The following is a 5,472-nucleotide window of genomic DNA, read 5'->3' on the forward strand; positions in this document are numbered from 1 at the left end:
CCGAGGTAAAAGAATTGGAAGTGGGATCTTTAGAAAAGGCCAGGAGCAAATTATATAGAAAAAATGGAAACTGTGGGAATACATGCAGAAAAATGTTTTGGAGAAGGAATGAGGTTTACGGGAAGGCAAAAGATAACTAACTTACATAATGTTGGACTGATTATATTGCACAGAAAAACATATGTGATGTATAACATTTGTAACTGTAAATATGTTAATACGATTTGTTTTCCTTTATATAAATGTAAGTTTGCCTACCTCACAAATTATAATTCAATAAAAGTGTTCTAAAAGGAAAAATGGACCCTAGACCAGCCTACTCATCAGATGAAGTTAAAAAGATACTTCAAATTGGATAATTTAATACGTTTCTTTATTTCCTACTCAAGCACAGTGTTATTACCAGTGATTCTAATTAGGACTAATATATAACTATCGACTATGGGATTTGTAATTCCAGAATATCACCGAATGGAATAGGTTTATTTAAGCACAACAAGGGAAATTGGCTAGACTTGAAACACCCTACTAGGGTAACTAATCTAGTACTTACCCATGAACCTATATATTTAAACTGTATTTTTGTGCAATAATGTGTACATTTCTTATCTGCATTATTGCACATATGTTGACATACTTCTATTCTACTTAACCAGTGTAATAATGTAGCGTAAGCAGTCCGTACCTTACTATCCCTGGGGTTTTTCTCCCCACGACTGTACTAAACAAATGCAAAGTTTACCAATTAATACAAAAAAAAAAAAGGTGTAATTAGATGATTTGGTTTCACCGACTAAAGCAAATGCGACACCTCGGTTCCATGATGATGATGACTGACTGTACTTTCGGCCTATGTCACAGCTGAAAAGTATCCCTGTAACAGCAGCCAGCCTGGATAACAAATAAAATAATGGTTCAGTTCCCTCTAATGAAAAAAACACGCTGACTTACTGACGACACACACATATATATATATAATTGCACACATATATATATATATATATATATATATATATATATATATATATATATATATACACACACACACACACATTTGCATTTTTATTTAGCCTTGCTCTTTCTTTTCTGTTCAATCAGTGGAAAAAAAGGGTCCAAAAAGAGCAATTTACTTAACTGATTAACTAACGAAATCAAATTAAAACTGCAACAATCTTATCTACTTTACAAGATTACTTCTGTGTTACCTAAGAAAAACAAAAGCCACTAAGTGCACAGTCTACCAACCATGCCTCGCTTGACACAGTTAATTAAATTACTGCAACTTCTTCATAGACAAAGACAACACAATCAATAACAGACTATTACATGCTTAGCTAATAACCAGACAGTGACCAGTGGTGAGAATTAAACCTTGTACACTGTGCCTGTGAGGTAATCACCTTAACCATCATGCCAACCCCCAACTTGTTTCCACTTAATTACCTTCTATCTGGTTCACTGGCTACATTTGCTACCCAAATTAGATAAAGTCATGCTGAACCATGAAAATGTTTAATCATGTCTGCTGCCTCTTTTAAACTATGATCCATGAACACATTTAATCTCACCTAATACGAAATTTTGACTTTCTACCATTTCGGCTTATCTGATCTGTACTTAATGAATTCTACTACAAAACAGAAAGGATGCATTCAAAGTAAGTAATGTATACAATTTAACCCATATGTCATAACATTTATTTGCATACATATTACACACACAAACATATGAAAACATACAGAAAATGATACATGAGCATACTCAGCATTATGCATTATTAAACTTTTATCTTATGTGAGTATATCAGATTCGATACAACAGCTATATGCACAATTAACTGCATAAAAACTCAACATTTGTTAAACAAAGCTTTGCATTTCAGTGTGTCCCTTCTACAGAAAACCACTAGTCTCTACAAGCTATTGTGTATTCAAATGACTCACCTTTTTAAGGAACTTTATTCACTGAACTGAAACAAGGCCACTGGCTAATGACATCTCGTTGATATTCTAACACTACCGAGTGAATTCTTTCAAAAGCAAGTTGTCACTATCCCCTTATATGTTCCATCATGCTTCCTTCCAACTCACTTAGCAGACTGATCATACTGGAGCAAGAGGAATACATTTCTTCCAACTTTAAATAGGTTCACAGGTTTGTAGATTAGTACTAAGCTAACTGCCCTTGTGAGCTATTTTAAGCCTAGCCAATTATCCCTTGCAAGACTCAAACCCTGCACCTTGTGTTTGTAAAGCAAACACCTTAACCATTAGGCCACTCTCCCAACCCCTAATTATTAAATTAGGCTGTGGGAAGGTGCTGCCTACAGAACTTAACAGGCAAGTTACTTCTTTTTGCTTTATATGGGTAATTGCCATGAAAAGGACTTTAAGGTAGACTATGAATCAGTAGTATCAAAACAATGGGTTAATACCAAATTTCTCATGTGTTTTGAAACTCAACACTTTTAGGAAATTGAAAGCTACAGCATTTCAGCAATGCCAGAACAAACTTTAGCTGATCACTTTCCCCTGAAGAAAACAAGATGCAAGCCCAAGCTCACATGTGCACTAACTGGATTTCCTTGGTGGTCACTAAGGAAACTGCTCTGCAGTCTCTCCTTTGGGTAAACAAAACATCAACCGTTTGTGGAAATAAGAGGAACTGCAGTACCAACACCTACCGCATTTCCTATCTACAGGTTGTCGAAAGCAGAGCACAGGGTGGTAGGGATTAAAGAACAAATATATAAAATATCCCTGATGGCTGCTTTAATGATGCCCCCTCCCTAGTCAATCCTCACTCCACTGATGGAAATGAACACTTTGTTTAGACTGGGCGAGAAATGACAATCAAGAAGCAATGGTAAAGTGTTTAAAAGGTTCTTTAAAAACCTGCTTAAAAGATACCAAACCTACAATAGATGCACACTAGCATGATATGTAATGATACAAATCTATCCACACTAGCATGATATGTCATGACACAAATCTATCCACTACCACTGAAATAAAGGGCCACTACATGGCAAGCAGAGCAGCACCCTTGCACCTAGATAATTGGATGGACAGCCTTAAATTACCCTGCTTCTCCCTAATTGAAGCTGGGAAAAACTTCTGCATATACATTACTAACTAGGCATATAATGGTGTGCAGACTGACTACCTAGTACTTAACTATCAACACAAAAAAGAGACACTAAATCAAGATTCCCTCTGCTTGTTCTATTATTTGGGTGGATGGTTCTGTACACTACTTCCCTTCATGCATGCTGACCATTAAGCCTCTGCTATTCATTCCCTTTACTGGGCATCCCTAGTGATGGAGATGGTTAGGAGGAATCATCAGCCAGGTGGCCATGGAGTGATTTCTGCTCTTGCCAGCATCCAGGCAATAACAGCATTTGTACTACGGCCCCAAACCACACCCAAGTGGCCAACATGAGCACTGTTGGCACTGGGGGAGACCTTATACCTTCCCTAATATATGAATGCGTCCACAGCCATATTAATGGGGACTAAAGTCTTGACTTGGGATCACAAACTTAGCATCTCTGTTCCTGGCTAGTTCAGTACAATGCAAACTTTATCCAAGATGCCAATCATACGAAAGGAAATCACTTCTCCCTCACCTCAGGATGGGTGAGCCAACATGAACCACTTGCTCACTTCTGTCCTACCCAGCAACTCTTCTTTTAACATGCTCCACTTCCAGTGACACTCCTGCCCACTCCACTGTACCTCTTGTTGTTACTTTTCATTTTATTATTACCCTATCAATCTTAATTTATTACAAACTGAAATTACTATATTTTGTCAGTATTGTATGTTGTTCACTTGGCCACATCTTATTTCTTCTGCTAAGGAAAAAAATGATATAATTTATATTCTTATCCATGATTTTTGCTCAGACCATCAATGGAGCAAAAGGTTGGAAACAAGCTGAAAAATGCACAATATACCATCATCAGTGGGTTACAAGGTTGGAAACAAATTGTAAAATGCACGACTTCCTCTTGTTATTCCTTTACAGTCCTGACCAGTTCCCTTCTTGTATTATTTATATGGCCACAGTCCCTGAGGCCCACTCTGGACATCTGAAAAGGTGACAACTCAGGTATGCTACTGTGCAAAACATGGAATTATCAACCACTCGTATTCCGTCTGTACACACTTCTCAACCAAGGAGCAGTAAAAATCATAGTACTGACCTTTAAAACTTAACAGCAGAAGATCAAACAAAAGAGACCTTTATATTCCAGAACAGAAAGTACTAAATCAATAAGCTACCTATTGATAAGGCTGAGGAATATTTTCATAGCCTCTGGACTGTTATTTTATAATGTATAAGCCGTTGTACAGGTACTCACAATGAAAGTCAATACATCGTAGGAGAAGGAACTCAAACTGAGAGCAAAAAAACAACATCACTTCAGCACTGTTATATGCTGCTATTCTAATGAAAAAAAACAGCACAAATGGAGCTCATCGCGTTTATAAACAGTGCGCACATGGGTTTCCTGCTTTCCGGTGAGCTATCTAACCCCGGTAGCAATTTTTTTTTTAGCTCAACCATTGATACCCTCATGACAGAAAAAACACCACTGATAGTGTCATACAATAATACGCAACCCAACAGCAGCACATTCCTGTAGAATCTTACCATTTGATTTATATTTCATCCTCCGCTTTGTTAAGACGATCGTAGCTCCACACTCAAGGCTGAATGGCCCCCTACTGACGTCAAGGCAAACGTTGTGGGGCGGGGAAAGGGAGGAGTGGAGGCCGACTCAGTTCTTGGTTGTCAAGCGAGATAGGGTTGGACTTGGCCATTTGTTACACGACATCTTCACGTGTTATCGGCCATTAGTAGCACGATGCCTTCAAGTGTGTTTTGTAAATGAAGATCTATATACGTCTCTATTTTTTAATAACTCATATATAGTTACATTCTAATTGTAACGAGGTTTTTCTGCATTTCTAATAACTGGTGTACAGGTTACTGCTCTTCATCAACTAAACTGGCTAGAACTCCCCCACCTAGTAATATTAAACCAACTTACTTGCCCTCACCCACAAAATCAATCACAACCCCAGTAACTGCCCTGCATTTTCATCCCTGGTCCAGCTACATGTCAACAGCAGGCCCCTTAGGTTTTCCATAGATCACTGCTCAAAATAACACAGTGTCATAACTATCATGGTGACTCCCTCTACTCAAACAAAATAGCTAAGTACTGGAATTCTCTTCCTCTAAACATACAAAACACTCCCTGCTATTCATCTTTTAAAATAATATCTTAACAGCAACTAGCTCTGCCCTATTAGTTCTCCTAGATAATCCCTCTCTCATGGTATATTCTCACCGAATCTCTTTCACATTAATTTCAGCTCTGGCTATTTCTCTTCATACGTTATAATGATTATGTTCACTGTAAGAGATGTATTTTAATGCTATCAAATTTTAATAAGT

The 5,472-nt window shown here is 37.6% G+C and overlaps 1 protein-coding gene across 2 annotated transcripts in view; it reads right to left on the bottom strand.

Annotated features, from left to right (window-relative positions):
• Nucleotides 1-4,779, bottom strand: part of GPAT4 (glycerol-3-phosphate acyltransferase 4) — an 845,426-nt gene extending 840,647 nt beyond the window's left edge. For both annotated transcript variants that reach the window (XM_044082998.1, XM_044082999.1), the window contains exon 1: nucleotides 4,663-4,779. The gene's annotated coding sequence lies outside the window, so the exon portion shown is untranslated. The remainder of the gene's footprint in view (nucleotides 1-4,662) is intronic.
• Nucleotides 4,780-5,472: the final 693 nt, after the last annotated feature.

The sequence above is a fragment of the Protopterus annectens genome, chromosome 9.part0 (genome assembly GCF_019279795.1).
Source record: "Protopterus annectens isolate FY-2018-M chromosome 9.part0, PAN1.0, whole genome shotgun sequence".
Taxonomy (NCBI): domain Eukaryota; kingdom Metazoa; phylum Chordata; order Ceratodontiformes; family Protopteridae; genus Protopterus; species Protopterus annectens.